At 46.0% G+C, this 16670-nt stretch overlaps 1 protein-coding gene across 2 annotated transcripts in view; it reads right to left on the bottom strand.

Moving 5' to 3' along the window:
* Nucleotides 1–16119, bottom strand: part of ponzr6 (plac8 onzin related protein 6) — a 57957-nt gene extending 41838 nt beyond the window's left edge. Inside the window, exon 1 of one of the 2 annotated variants that reach the window (XM_059975140.1) lies at nucleotides 15977–16119. The gene's annotated coding sequence lies outside the window, so the exon portion shown is untranslated. Of the gene's footprint in view, nucleotides 1–15968 lie in introns of both variants that reach the window. The other variant, XM_059975139.1, reaches the window with a different exon arrangement.
* Nucleotides 16120–16670: the final 551 nt, after the last annotated feature.

A 16670-nucleotide genomic window follows, 5' to 3' on the forward strand; every position in this document is an offset into this window, starting at 1 on the left:
AAGTACTTGTGTTATCTCCTCCTGTTCCGTACACACATTTCCACCGTCATACTTGATTGATCCTATTATCTCATGTCTTATCCTCTTGCTCTTCACATAGTTGTAGTTGCAGTTTTCCTTAATCCTGTCCACCAAGGCCTTCTCATGGCCCCTTCTGGCTCTCCTAATTTCATTCTTAAGCTCCTTCCTGCTGGCCTTATAATCTTCTAGATATCTATCATTGCCTAGTTCCTTTGAACCTTTTGTAAGCTCTTTTCTTCTTAACTTGATTTACAACAGCCTTGGTACACCAACGATCCTGTACCCTACCCTACCATCCTTTCCTTGTCTCATTGGAACGTACCTATGCAGAACCCCATGCAAATATCCCCTGAACATTTGGCACATTGCTTCCCTGTTTCCCTGAGAACATCTGTTTCCAAGTTATGCTTCTGAGTTCCTGCCTGATAGCCTCATATTTCCCCTTACTCAAAATAAACATTTCTTTAACTTGTCTGTTCCTATCCCTCTCCAATGCTATGGTAAAGGAGATAGAATTGTGATCACTATGTCCAAAATGCTCTCTCAATGAGAGATCTGACAGCTGACCAGGTTCATTTCCCAATACCAGATCAAGTACATTCTTTCCTCTTGTTGGCTTATCTACCTCCCGAAGTTTGACTGGAGTGCATACAATTTATATTAGCAACTACAACTTTTAATCATGAATTAGTAAATTAGTAAACTGGTTTAATACGTGACATGAACCAAGGTCCAGTGAACAATCTTGCTTAGCATGCTATCCATGCAGACAATTTCTTTGCATCAGTACATTGAGGTAGTACAAGGAAAAGTACTAACAGAACGCAGAATGAAGTATAACACTTACAGGAAAGATTGAGTGCATGCAGATAATAAAGTACTGTAGATGGCTATACTGAGGTAGATTGTGAGGTGAAGACCCCATCTTATCATACATGAGGTTGATTCAATAGTGTCACAAGTGGGGCTGGATGGTGGAGTGGGGATACAGCTCTACCAAAGGAATCATAAGGCACTCTTTCCCTCTGCTAGCCTGCGGGTCACCCTTGGGCAAGGTGTTGCACCTGCATATTACACCACTCCCCCCAATCAGAGTCATATGGGAGCAGACGGTGGATGGTCATATGTGTTGCCGGTGCAGATCACAAGTCTTGGTTATGCGACCACTGACAGCAGGCAGACAATCTCTGAAGAGTATTCATAATGGCTGGGGTCACCCGTCTTGTAAAGACACTGCCCAGAACAATGCAATGACAAATCACTTCTGTAGAAAAAATTTGCCAAGATCAATTATGGTCATGGAAAGATCACGATCGTCCATGTCATATGACACGGCACATAATGATGATGATGATGATGATGATGATGTAAATGGGATAGAAGCTGTCCTGGAATCTGGTGGGATGTGCCTTCAGACTTTTGTATCTGCTGACTGATGGAAGAGGGGAGTTGAGAGAATGTCAGGTGTAAGGTGTAAGAGTGGGATTATAATGGGTGTTTTATTGCAGAGCCAAAAGTGTGGACAGAATCCATGGAGGAGGGGAGGGTGATTTCAATGATATGCTGAGTTGTGTCCATAAGTCTCTGCAGTTTTTTACAGTGATGGACAGAGCAGTTGCCGTACCGAGCCATGGATCTGGATAGAATGCTCTCTATAGTGTATTGATAAATATTAGTGAGTGTTAGTGGGGATGTGTCAAATGTCTTTAGCGACTAAAATAAACAGAAAGATCAGAATAGTGATTTACAATGTAATTATTAATGCTACACCTGCCCATACACCTCGTCGCTCACTCTATTCTGGACACCAAACTGTCCAAGTAAAGTAACACTTCACCTGTGAATGTGTTGGGGTCGTCTATTGTGTCTAGTGCTCCCAATGTGTCAGCTTTACATTGGCGAGACCCGTCGTAAATTGGGGGACTACTTCGTCGAGCACCTCTGCACCTTCTGCCACAAGTGATACTTCCCGGTGTCCAAACATTTCAATTCTGATTCCCATTCCTGTTCCAACATGTCGATCCATGGCCTCCTGTTGTGCCAAGATGAGGCCACCCTCAGGGTAGAGGAGCAACACCTTATATTCTGCCTGAATAACCTCCAACCTGATAGGATGAATATCGATTTCTCTTTCTAGTGAGAAAATGTTCCTCCCCCTTCACTTCCTATATTCCCTACTCTGATCTTTTACCTCTTCTCACCTGCCTTTTATTTCCCTTTGGGTCTCCTTCTCTTTCCCTTTTTCTTATAGTTAATTCTCTTCTCCTATCAAATTCCTCTTCTCCAGCCCTTGACCTTTCCACACCCACATGGCTTCACCTGTTGCATTCTAGTTGTCCTCCTTCCCCTCCCCCACCTTTTATTCTGGTATCTTCCCCCTTCCTTCTCAGTCCTGCAGAAGGATCTCAGCCTGAAATGTCGACTATCTGTTCATTTCCATCGATGCTGCCTGACCTACTGAGTTCCTCCAGCATTTTGTATGTGTTGCTTTATAGCTATTATGTAGTCACTGGGTCATATGGTGGATCCAGGAAGGATAGCACCTCTGGTGTATGGGGCTTGTCATGTCCATTCTGGGACAGCTCACTCAGCTTTGGTCCCCACTGGACAACCAGGTCTCACTTGTGGCTCCAAGTAGTTTTGGAAGTGACATTGACCACATCCCAGTACACTGCTTTGACAGGTGGGATAAAGCAGGTGAGTTAGGGACATGCTTGGCCCAGAATGCACAGCCAGCTCCGGTGGTCTGGGAGCATGAGATTTACCGTGAGATCCAATGGCCAGGGAGGTGGTACTGCAACGCTCCATGGAGAACAAAGGGCGTGACATGGCACAGAAGATGTCATCTTCGTTCCCTGCAACCAAGGAAGACCCCAGTTTGTGACGCTTGTTGTGACACTGGAGATGGACTTCTGAGGTCGAGAGACTGGAACTGCCCCAGTGCAATGGCTTTTCCACCTAAAATACTCACCCCAGAGATCTCCTGTCATTATCGGACACAATGGACAACCACCACGTAATTTAGTCACTAATTGGAATTTAGCCATCACAGACATACAAGAATTTATTGCCCATCCCTTAACTTCCCCTTGACAAGGTGGGGTTGGGGGAATTACATGCTTTCATGAGCCACTACAGTCCTTCTGGTGAAGGAGATGGAGTCGTACAGCATGGAAACAGGCCATTCAGCCCATTTGTGTCTTCCTGAACAAGAATCCTTCCAAGCACAGCACTTGGTCTCTAAGTCTTCCCAACCTGTGTACCTGTCCAACTGCCTTTTAAAAGTTGTTATTGTATCTGCCTCAGTCACTTCATCGGGCAGCTTGCTTGACAAACAAACCACCCAATAGTTACCCTCCAAGTTCGTATTAAATCTTCCCCATGTCACCTTAAACCTATGCCCTCTAGTTCTTGATTCACAACTCCTAGGAAAATAACAGTGTGCAATTACCCCATCCATGCCCCTCATGATGTTATAGACCTCTATAAGGGCACCTCTAATTTTTCTACATTCCAGTTAAAAAGAAGTCCTAGCTTGTCCATTGTCTCCCTTTAACTCAGTCCACAGACCTTGTAAGTCTTTTCTACATTGAGATATGGTGGTGTCCTCCAAGACAACCGTACCTTGCCATGGTTTGGACTCTTACATGCTTCAATGACCCAGAGAGCTATGTTAGCTGGACTCAGGACTTTATGCTTTGGCTCTTGGTTGTGTCACCCATGCCAAACAGGTCAAAGGGTAGAGGCCAGAGAGGTCAATCACTCCGCCAGGTTCAGGGATTCAGCTCAGAACTAAAAGCCCTGTTTGGTCAATCCGTTAAGGAAATGGCAACGAAGAATCCTTCTAGATCGGAGTGGTTAAGGGCAGACAGAGATGAAGAACCTTTATTGCTACCCCAATAAAGGTTGGGGTACAGGGATTAAGGGCAATAAGTAGAGTGGTGTATTGCTGACTTGTACCTCATAGATAATGGAAAGGTCTTGAGGTTTCAGGAGAGGAGACACTCACTGCAGAACCCCAGACTCCCATGATACTGATATGGCTGCTCCAGCTGACTCTGATCAATGGCGACGTCAAGATTTAGTTGATGGAGGGGCCAACACATAAGTACCATCACAAAGGAGGCATGAAAGTGTTTCAACGTACTTAGAAATTGGTGTAGATTCAACCTTATCATTTGAAACTCTGAAGAACTTCTATATATGCACAGTGCTGAATATCCTGACTGGTTGCATCATGGCCTGGTATGAATACACTAATATCTAGGAATGAAACCCTCTACATACTGAAAGTGGTGGATACAGTCCAGTCCGTCACAGGCAAAACCTTCCCCACCATGGAGGACACCTGCAGGGAACACATTGCTGCAAGAAAGCAGCATCCATCATCAAGGAGCCCCCACCACCCAGGCCATGCCCTCTTCTCAGGAAGTATTGGAGTATAAAAGTTGAGATTGTTTACTGTGTAACGAAAAATATGTAGTCAGCTTTGAAACTTGCTATTTGCTATGCATGTACACAATTTAGTAGGAGAATGAAATATTAAGAATGTAGAAGTCAATGGTGTCTTAATGAGAGGTAGCTAAGAGATGTAGATTAGAACATGATTAAGTCACAAAATCTTAAGAATGTAGAAGACAATGGTGTGTTAATAAGAGGAAGCTAAGAGATGTAAATTATGTAGTTTGAGTTTGCTATTTGCTATGCATGTATCCAATTTAGTAGGAGAATGAAATATTAAGAATGTAGAAGACAATGGTGGGTTAATGAGAGGTAGCTAAGAGATGTAGATTAGAACATGATTAAGTCAATGGGTAGAAACAATAGGGGCGGATGTACGTGTGATACGCAACTATAGACCGATTGCATATGCTAATGCAACTAAACCAGGAGATTGCTATAAAACATGCTATGTCCAAGGATCGGTGGGCAATCAGCGACTAGCTCAATGACTGTCTCAGCTTTGATTTGCAAATTAAAGTTTATTACTTCTTGAAGAATCTTCTGCGTCTCCTGGTCATTTGTGGGGTACGAGAAACCACAACAGAAGCAGGTAAATGTACCTTAGATCCCACACCACCAGGTTCAGAAAAAATTAATATTCCTCAACCATCAGGCTCCTGAGCCAGTGTGGATAACTTTACTCACCACAACTCTGTACTGATTCCACAGCAAAGAGAAAATCAGCAGATGTTGGAAATCTGAGCAGTACACACAGAATGTTGGAGGAAGCCAGGCAGCCTGCTGAGCACAGTTAACATTTCAGGCTGAAACCCTCCTGCAGGATCCAAACATTGGGTTTTGGCCTGAAATGTCACGTGCTCTCTTTTCCATAGGTGCTGCCTAGCCTGCTGAGTTCCTCCAGCATTTTGTGTGTGTTCCACAAACTACAGACTCACTTTCAAGGACCTTACAACTCATATTCCCAGTGTTATTTATTTATTGGCTTACTTATATATCTATCTGTCTATCTCTCTATTTATTTGCTCAATTTCTCTGCACATTGATTGTCTGTCAGTCTTTGATTGTGTAGATTCTCAAAAACTATTTTTTTTCCTGTAAATGCCTGCAAAAGAATGACTCCCAAGGCAGTAGATGGTGAGATGTACAGAATATAATAAATCTACTTTGACTTTGCCCACTCCTGGTGGAGAAAAAGCTTTGGGGATGGTCAATGGGATTCTTGTGTTAGGACTACACACAAGCCCTGTGGACTGGGCTGTGAACTTTAGGCTTCACTGTACCTGGGTAATGGTGTTTGTATACTCTCCATTGTGCATCAGTAGAAGTTTGTCAAAGCTTTAGATGACATGCCGCACCTTCGCAAATGTCTAAGTAGAGGCGCTGTCCTTCCTGCTCCGTGGTGGCACAACGAAGGCATGATGTGGATGTCCAGACATTCCCAAGGAGTTGGTCGGTATGTTGTGATTCTTCATGGAAGCTTTGGACTCATCCTTAAACATTTCCCTCCATCTCATGCTGACGAGAAGGGGAGAAGAGAGAATGTCCAGGGTGGGAGGGGTCCTTGATTATGTTGCCTCTACTTTTATTTGAATAAGTTCTCACAATCATTTGAAGACTGACTGACATGATGAAATTATGTTTCCTCACATCTGCTGAGTGACAACCCCATCCGGCCCAACGGTGGCAGCCTTGGGCCAGAGAGCTCGGTTCTTCAAGGCCAGACTCTGCTGGCTGGAGTCATCAGTCCTCACAAATTCCCTTCCCCTTTCGGTCACTTTGTACGATTTTACTAACTCTCTCAAAAGTTTTCTGAATTGAACCCACGAACACTACCGCACTGTTTTTTCCCCCTTTTTTGCACTACCTATTTAATATAACTTCGTAAATATATGTATTTCTTACTGTAATTTGCAGTTATTTTAATTGTGTATTGCAATGTACTGCTGCTGCATAATAACAAATTTCACAACATAGGCTGGTGATATTAAACCTGATTCTGATTCTGAGGTGAGAAAGTGTGCGTAGTAAGGCTGTATTTTTGTGGACACAGTTTGCTACCTCCTCATCCTCACCAACAAAATACCTCATTTGATTGTGTGGTCTTCACAATGACCTGAATAAACCCTGTTCTTTGTCAGTGGAAAAGAACCCTTCCTTGTCAACACCAGCACAGGCAAACAAAGAGCTTTGGGTGTGTCAGCATTTTGTAGCTCTCTTTAATAATTAAGAATCTGGACAATATAATTTCCAAAGACTTCCGGGGATGATTTCAGATTTAACGTCATGGAGTCGCAGAAAGATACAGGGGAGAAACAGGCCCTTTCAGCACACTGAATCAGTGCTGACCACCTAATCCTCCCCTCACTGCTGCTTTGCTCCAATTGACTCTCCCAGGCTCCACCTCACATCCAGATGCCAGCTTATGACAAGAAACTAACCCATCGATCGCACATATCGTTGGGATGTGGGAGTACTCGGGGGAACCTATGTGATCACAGGGAGAACGTGCAAACTCTGCACACACACACGCAAGAAGAAACAAGAAATTCGGAGAGAGAGAGACACACACACACACACACACACACACACACACCAAAAAAAGTGTAAAACACATACACATGCATATAGATGCACAGACACAGACACTCATAGACATAAAGAGACACAGATACAGATACACACACACATACGCACAGATACAGACACAGGCACAATGCCAGAGGTGGGATTGAACCCTGGTATCTGGAGTTTTAGACAGTGTCTCTACCAGCCATGAAAAAAGGACACTTCTCAGGAATCATGCCAGTGAAACCACAAAGACATAAAGGGGGAAATAGACCTCCTCAACACCCCTTTGGTTCCGCAGTTAAAACTTTGTTTTGCAGAAGTTACTGAACAGCAGCTGGTTCCTGATGCAACACTCAGTTTTCCTTTGGTCTATTTCTGTGCGGTCAGAGCTGAAAAGTCAGTGCCACTGCCTCCCACGATCAGGGTTCAGTGTGTGTGTGTGTGTGTGTGTGTGTGTGTGTGTGTGTGTGTGTGTGTGTGTGTGTGTGTGTGTGTGTGTGTGTGTGTGTGTGTGTGTGTGTGTGTGTATGTGTGCGTCTGTGTGTCTGTGTGTGTGCGTGTGTGTTGGGCACACACCCTGTGACTGCTTGTGTTTGTCAGGTGTCCCAGTACTTTTTCCCAGCATTCAAAGATCCAAAGTACCTTCATTATCAAAGTATGTAAGACCATAAGACATAGGAGCAGAGAAAGGCCATTTGGCCCATCAAGTTTCCTATGCCATTCAAACAGAGCTGCTCCTCTTTTCCCTTCCTCAGCCCCACTCCCCGGCCTGCTGCCCATAAGTTTTAATGCCATGTCCAATCAAGAACCTATCAAACTCTGCCTTAAATACACCCAAAGACCTGGTCTTCACTGCTGCTTGTGGCAACAGATTCCACAAATTCACCTCCTTATAGCTTCAGAAATTTCTCCACATCTCTGTCTTAAATGGACATCGCTCTATCCTGAGGCTGCACCCTCTTGTCCTAGTCTCTTCACCATGGGAAACATCCTTTCCACATTTACTGTGTTTCAGCCTTTCAACATTTGAAAGGTTTCAATGAGATCCCCCCCCCCCCCCGCTCCACTCATACTTCTGAATTCCAGCGAGTACAGACCCAGAGGCATCAAACGTTCCTCGCATGTTATCCCTTTCATTCCTGGAATCTTTCTTGTGAACCTCCTTTGAACTCAATGCCAGCACATCTTTTCTTAGATGAGGAGCCCAAAACTGTTCACAATAGTCAAGGCGAGGCCTCACCTGTGCCTTATAAAGCCTCAGCATCACATCCCTGCTTTTGTATGCTAGACCTCTTGAAATGACTGCTGACATTGCATTTGCCTTCCTCGCCACTGACTCAACCTGCAAGCTAACCTTTTTTGGACATTTTCCCCCTTGTGAAAATAGTCTGCACAACTATTTGTACTACCAAGGTATTTGTCACTTTCTTGCCCATTCTCCTGACTGGTGTAAGCTCTTTTGCAGCCTACCTCTTTGCTGCAATCTCTGTATCATCTGCAAACTTGGCAACAAAGTCCCCTATTCCATCATCTAAATCATTGATATACAGCATAAGAAGAAGCAATCTCAACATCGACATCTGAAGAACACTCTAGTCACTAGCAGCCAACTAGAAATGGACTCTTGTAACGTTCTCCTTCGCGTGTAACTGATAACGCCGAATTCAATGTCGAGATAAACCAGTCAATGAGACCAGATCGCAGTAAGAATAACCATTTACTGTTCACTCTTCACATTAACATATGGTGAAAAAGCGTTGCTCTCACTGTGATTTCTCATGCCTGCAAAACAACTTCTGCTCAGGTGTGCCTCGTGGTGAGCCCCCACCCTCGCGCTAATTTCAAACCGGTACTTTCCCACAAGACGCGGCGAAACCGGATGTGACGTCGTCGCATGCCGATATATTTTACATGCAATGAATATACTTTAAACACTTCTAATTCTAACTAGAAAATACTATCGAATGAATTACTAAGCAAAAATATTATAAACTAAATAACTGTCGTAAAGACAGCACACTCCCCGCTTGACCTTCGTAAGGTCACAATGAGCAGAGTACAAAACTTAGTCTCTTAATCAGTCATTGGGTAGAAGTAGAATAACTTCTGTAATTGGCCTTTGGTAAATTTTCACATCGCCTTGGTCGGTAGTCTTCAATTCGATCTTCCTGACATGTCCATCCCCACTAGGGAATGTAGCAGTGATTCTGGCCATTGGCCAGCTGTTGCGGGCGATTTGCTTGTCCCTGAGCAGGACTAAGTCTCCAACTTGAAGATTCCTGTGGGGTTCTGTCCACTTTTGTCTCTGTTGCAACAAAGGTAGATATTTTTGTCTCCAGCGAGACCAGAGCTGGTTTACCAGAACCTGGACTTGTCTCCATTGCTTTGTGTACAAATCCTTGTCTGAGAAGTCTCCTGGTGGAGGAGGTGTAGCTGCCTTCTGTGTAGGGAGCATTGATGGCGAAAGTATGAAGGGGTTTTCTGGGTCAGAAGACACAGGTAGGAGTGATTGTGCGTTTATAATGGCTGTGACCTCTGCCATTAGGGTGCACAGTACCTCGTGGGCCAATCGGGTGCGTTGCTGCATCTCAGGTTTCCTTTTCCAGGTTTTCCGTAAGGACGTGAACCGTTTGACTGCCTGCTCTTTGTTATCTGGTGAGCGCTGGCGTGGTTCTCTGAAAGGCAATGGGGCAACCCCATTATTTGCTTCATCTCTGAAGACCTTGGTGTCTTTGGGTTTTAAAGAAATGGTATCTTGAGCTGATTGTGCAAGTTTGTTTCCGTGCTCGGTTTGAATGAAAACTGACTGACCTAGCGTCTCGTCGGTTACTTTACACTTGATAACGTCTTGTTGTGCTTCCTTGATATACATGGAACTTGTGAAGGGTTGAAAAATCGAATGGCGGCCACTCTCTAGCACATTGGTCTTGAGTGTGTCGACCGTCGGTTTGTGTACGTCACCGAGACACACCTCTCCTATCACCACCCAGCCCAGATCCAGACGTTGCGTGAAGGGGGCGTCGAGTGGTCCATTGACCTGTTGCCTAACCTTGTGTACCTGGATAACATCTCTTCCTAATAGCAGGAGTATTTCCGCTTTTGGATCCAGTTCTGGGATGTGTTTGGCGATGTGGTGGAGATGTGGCTGGTGTAGCACCGCACTTGGTGTCGGGATCCTAGTGCGGTTATTCATGATTCCATCGCACTCTAAGAGCGGAGGGAGACAGATGACGACTTTACCATCCAGGGACTCGATCTGGATGCCTTCTGCCTTCCTTCCTTGGGTTTCCATGTTGCCTGAGCAAGTTTTGAGGTAGTATGGGAACCGCTCACTGTCAATGTTGAACAATTTAAAGAACTCTGGACTGACTAGTGAGCGATTGCTCTGATCATCCAGAATCACATAGGCTTTGATGGCCTTGTCTTTGGCTCCTTTAGGGTACACCTTAGTGAGGCAGATCTTGGAACAAGAAAGGCTTGACTGAGCTTGACTGCAAACTTCTGTACAGTTCGTGCTGACAACTGTTGACCTAGAGTGAGCCTCTCCCTCCCCGCCGTCCTGTTGTGGGGGTGAAGGAGCGCTGTCGGTTTGCGGTGACAGGTCGGGATGCATGGCCCTGACGTGATCTGGGCTATCACATTCCGGACACTTCACGGCGATCGTACACTCTCTGGCGAGGTGAGAGGTTGAGGAACAGCATCTAAAACATATTCTTTTCTCCTTGAGAAGAGCCGTCCTCTCTTCAAGGGGTTTTTCCCTAAACATTCTGCATCCTTTGAGGGGCTGAGGTTTGTTATGCAATGGACAATACTTGCTAGGGTCGTTGCTAGTTGTAAGGGCTTCGGTCTTGAGCACTGAGATGGGTTTATCAATGTTGAAAACATTCGAAGAGGATCTACTTGGCTTGGTGTAAATCGTACTGCTTCTTGGACCCGCGAGGCTAGGGTCGTTTCGCTTCTTCGCCTCCCTGCACACAAACCTAGCGAGCAGCTCAAAGGGAGGTGGTTGATCATCGTGCTCTTCCTTGTAGTCTAAAGCAACGGACAGCCACCTGTCCTGCAGCCCAAAGGGAAGTTTGTCCACGACTTGTCTAATCCCGAATGGAGTATCTAGGTATACTAGACCAGCTGAGTAGCCATCTTCTTTGGTGCCTTGGATCTCCATGAGTAAATCTCCGAATTCTCTGAACTTAATGTGATCTTTGGCTGACACCTCAGGAAAGTTTCCCAGACGTCGATATAGCGCCGCTTCAATAGCTTCGGGGGACCCATAGTCCTCCCGAATTCTCTCCCACGCTTTGCTTAAGGCTAGTTCAGGTTCGTTGATGTACACTGAACGTATGCGTCTCACCTGGTCGCGTGATTCTTTCCCCAGCCATTTTGCCATAAGGTCCAACCTTTGGGTTGCACTGAGCTGGACTCCGTCGATCGCGTTGGTGAATGTGGAGTACCATGCACGGTAATTTTCAGGTTTATCGTCAAACTGGTACAGTCCCGAAGTGACGAGATCCCGTCGTGCTAAATACTGCATCGTGGGATCAGCTGTAAGCGGCATGCGGGCTGGAGAAGTACGTTGGCGCCTATATGACTGAGAGCGTACGTTTCTCATGGAATTTGCCATCCTGGATCCGACCTCCGCGTCTCTTCGCATCGAACTTTGTAAGTTTGGTGTCAAGAAGTATCGGTTGTCAGCTCTTTCATTCTTGACTTCATCACGGAGCCGCGAGGGTAAATTTTCTTCCTCGTATGGATGTGATGCAATCGTGACTCTGAGGTTCCTCGTAGCTGGGGAAGTTATCGAATACGTATGGAGAGGGGAGACGAGCCTGCCTGTCTGTTTGATATTGTACATAGTCGCTTGTGCGTTCCAGTCTGGTCCTTTCTAAAGTAGATCTTACTTCGGTCAGATCACGCGACCCTTCAGGTTCTTCTATGTACTCTGCTTCTGCCTTGGCAGCTTCTTCTCTTTCTAGCTGCAGCACTTGCAACTCTGTCGATATTTTTGCCATTTCCAACTGGGTTTCGGCTTCTCGGGCGGCCGCTTTCCTTTGTCTGGCGGCCTTTTCCTTCTGGATTTTGGCTTCTCTGGCAGCCTTTTCTTTCTGGATTTCGGCTTCTCGGGTGGCCCTTTCGGCTTCTCTGGCAGCCTTTTCTTTCTGGATTTTGGCTTCTCTGGTGGCCTGTTTCATTTTCAAAACTGCTTCTTGTCTGGCGTAACGCAGTCGCACCTTGGCGGCTTCTGCCTTGGCTCTTGCCTGTGTGGACTTACTTGATGTCACTCTACTGCCCTTGTCGCTGGGCGCCATCGACTTGATCCCGGATCGAGCTGACATTGCAGCACTTGGAACCTGATAACGCCTGGGTGGGCTTACTTGATGTCGGTTTACCGCCCTTGTCGCTGGGCAGCGTCGACTTGATGCTGGATCGAGCTGACATTGCAGCACTTGAAACACCTGATAATGCCGCTTTTTCACTGTAACGTTCTCCTTCGCGTGTAACTGATAACGCCGAATTCAACGTCGAGATAAGCCAGTCAATGAGACCAGATCGCAGTAAGATTAGCCATTTACTGTTCACTCTTCGCATTAACATATGGTGAAAAAGCATTGCTCTCACTGTGATTTCTCATGCCTGCAAAACAACTTCTGCTCAGGTGTGCCTCGTGGTGAGCCCCCACCCTCGTGCTAATTTCAAACCGGTACTTTCCCACAAGACGCGGCGAAACCGGATGTGACGCCATCGCATGCCGATATATTTTACATGCAATGAATATACTTTAAACACTTCTAATTCTAACTAGAAAATACTATCGAATGAATTACTAAGCGAAAATATTATAAACTAAATAACTGTCGTAAAGACAGCACAACTCTTTTATTCCCACTTGCTGCCTCCTGTCGATCAGCCAATGCTCTAACCTGTCTGTAATAGAATGGGCTGCATGCAGTATACACCTCTGAGATTCATCGCCCCAAAACAAAGAAAACCATGGAACCCATTCAAAGCAAAACATCAAACTATGGTACTATGAGGAGAATATTCCATTAGGGTGGCAGGGTGGAGTTACGTCTCTTCCAAAGGAGGTGTAAGGCGTTCCTTCCCTCTGCTAGCCTGCAGGTCACCCTTGGGCAAGGTGTAGCACCTGTTTAACCCCCTGATCAGGGTCATGTGAAGCCATGGGAGCAGGTGGTGGATGAGCAGCCGGTGTGTATCACAAGTCCTGGTTGTGCGACCACTGACACCAGGCAGACAATCTCTGGAGAGTATTGATAATGGGTGGGGTCACCCACCTTGTAAAGACACTGCCCAGCAGAAGGCAATGGCAAATGACTTCTGCAGAAAATATTTGCCAAGAACAATCATGGTCATGGAAAGGCCGTGATCGCCCACATCATACAACAAGGCTCGTAATGAATAACTGATCTCTGGGTTTCCAGCTTCCGCAGAAACACTTGTGCTTATGGGTGGAGTGTTTCAATTCTGAGGAATGATAGGAGAGGTTGGTTTTGCTTTCCCTGGAGTGACGGAGGCTGAGAGGTATACAGAATTACCACGGGCAAAAACAGGGTAGGCATGAGAAATGAATAAATTGGTTTGTTATTGTCCCATGTACCAAGGTCTAGTGTGTGTGATGAATGGCTGATAAGGGTCCCCGATGGATGCCGGGGAGACCCCCATGATCCTCCAGCCATATTCACAGTCCTTTGTTGCAGGCCACCCATACAGATAATTTCACTTCATTCATACATTGAGGTGGTACAAGGGAAAACAACAACAGAATGCAGAATAAATTGTTACAGTTACAGAGAAACTGTAAGTTCAGGTGGACAATAAGGTGCAAGGTAGATTGTGGTTCTATAGTTCAATTTAATATCAATGAATGTATACAATATACAACGTGAAATTCTGACTGTCTGCGGACATCCATGAAACAGAAGTTTACCCCAAAAGAATGAGTGACAGGGAACATCAGAACCTTGAAGCCTGCCAACGTCCTCCCACGCACAAGCAACAGCAAAAGCTTCAACCCTCCCCCTCCTCCTCCCCACCTGCTTCATCGAAAGCATCAAACACCCACCCTGGAGACCATGATCTAAAATCTATCAAAAACACTTCGACATCTCACAGGTTCTCTCTCTCTCTCTCTCAAAGGAGGGAGAGAGAGGTGTTGCTCCTGTGGGGGTTGGGGGAAGGTCAACAGGAGATATGGAGTCCATCTTCTTGTACCAGATCTTCATGTCTGATTTCAGCAATGTAGATTCTGTGTCATAACCACGGATTTGGCAGTGCAGTAGATACGGCAATTGCACTTGTGAATTTGCCCGTGTCAGGTAGTTATTATTTAATTGTGATTGTATTTAACTACATTCTTGTCGTCGTAGTGCTTGTCGAGACTTGGACAGAGCATAGCAACACTTCGCTGCTGTTTTGCATTCGGCCTTCCCTGAGCCATTGGACTTTCAAAATCACCTGACTCTGAAGACCAGTAGTATTCGTTTAATGTTTATATGTTCTTTTCAGCCGCAGTGTCGGCTTCATTTTTCCTTTTGAGTGTTTTAGTTAACGGCCCTGTTTGGCCTAGCGTTTATTGTTTAATTTTCCATTTTTCGAATTAAAGTTTGTGAACTATTGACCTGCTTCAGTGTCTCTCACTCCACACTTGGGCCGTATCCGAACCTGGTGATAACCTGTCCTTGAGCCTGCTTGTACCGGCTTTCAAGCTTTTATACCTGCTGGGGAGGCGTGCTGTTTGGGAGAGGAATATCCACAGTGAGTGTGGTTTCTCATTGTGCTACTGCTTCACTGAGACAGCGGGAAGTGTAGACAGAGTCCATGGAGGGTAGGCATGATGTGCTGAGCTGTGCCCACACCTCTCTGTGGAACTGAGGGCATTGTCTTAGGGAGTCCTCATCATCATTATGCGGCATGTCGTGGGCGATCATGGTGACCTTGATCGTTCCTGGCAAGTTTTTCTACAGAGAGTGGTTTGCCCTTCTGCTTCTGGCCTGTGTCTTTACCAGATGGTGACCCCGGCCATTGTCAACACTCTTCAGAGATTGTCTGCCTGCTGTCAGGGTCACACAACCAGGACTTGTGATCTGCACCGGCTGCTCGTACGACCCTCCACCACCTGCCCCCATGGCTTCACGTGACCCTGATCAGGGTGTGGGTGGGGGGCTAAGCAGGTGTACACCTTGCCCAAGGGTGACCTGCAGGCTAGCAGAGGGAAGGAGCACCTTACACCTCCTTTGGAAGAGATGTATCTCCACCCCAACACCTAGGGTAAGTTGTAGAAAAAAATGCTACATAAAATATAAAGAGCAGGAGGCTGTTATTTCTCAGTGGTAAAAGTCAAAGAAATTAATAAGTCGCAGGAAGTGAGAGCCTTACTGCTCCAGAATGTGTGTGTCTGTGTGTCTGTCTGTGTGTCTGTCTGTGTGTGTGTGTGTAGTTCTCATGTTCTCCCTGTTTTCCTGGGTGCTGTGGTTTCCTTCCACATTTCGTGTGGGATCGGTGGGTTAATCAGCTGCCGTCAGATTGCACACCCCCCAGTGTGTGAGCAGGGGTAGAATCTGGGGGCAGTTGATGAGAATTTGGGAGAATGAAATGAGGAACAGTGAAAATTAATGGCTGATAGTCAGCACAGAGTCAGTGGGCCGAAGGGCTTTTTCCAAGGGCTTTGTGAACAGTGGGAGAAAAAGTGGACACAAGTAGATGATCAAAGCTGGAGATTACCTGGCAGTCTCTAGCTGGGCTTTAGTTATGGCATGATCGTCCCCCCAACGTAATATCATTGCAGTGTGGGACGGTACTGGAGCGCTCAGGGGAAACCCAGACAGTCACAAGGAAAACATTCAAATTCCACACATACAAACCAGTCTATTACTGTCTTACTCAAACACAGACAGACTCACCCACACACCTCTCTCTCGAGTGCACTGCCTGCTGACTGGGTCACCCCATGGAGGGGAAAACGTTGAAGCTTCTGGCCCTGCTGCCTCTCTGAGCTGTGGTCATGGTCGGGACAGCAGCAGATGTTGAGCCAAGGACAAATGAACACTACGGAACTGGTTCAGTGGCCTGTGTCAGTGGAATGTTGTCGAACTGGATTAGACACTTCCTTCCCAGTGACTGGATCATCAATAGGACGGTGATGTGGAGAGGGGTGAGGAGGTCTCCAGTGATCTGCACCACCTATATACCAAACCGTGTCCCCCAGGCGTGGGCTACGTTTAGTATGAGGTCACCATCTCTCATTAATCCTGGAAGCCAAAAAGTTAACCCACAGGTAGAATAATGAAATAGGAAGAAAAATCATAAACACGAGAAAGTCTGTAAATGCTGAAGAATTGGTGTCAAACACACAAAATGCTGGAGGAACTCAGCGGGTCAGATGGCATCTGTGGAAATGGATAAACGATGCATTGAGCTGAGACCCTTTTTTGGGACAGGAAAGGAAGGGGGAAGACAACAGAATAAAAAGGTAGGGGGAAGGGAACGGGGTTAGTTAGCAGGTGACAGGTGTAGCCAGGTTGGTGAAAGGGCTGAAGAGGAAGGAACCTGATAAGAGAGGAGAGTGAACCGTAGGAGAAAGGGGAGGAGGAGGGGACCTGGGG

This window comes from Hypanus sabinus, chromosome 7, assembly GCF_030144855.1.
Source record: "Hypanus sabinus isolate sHypSab1 chromosome 7, sHypSab1.hap1, whole genome shotgun sequence".
Taxonomy (NCBI): Eukaryota; Metazoa; Chordata; class Chondrichthyes; order Myliobatiformes; family Dasyatidae; genus Hypanus; species Hypanus sabinus.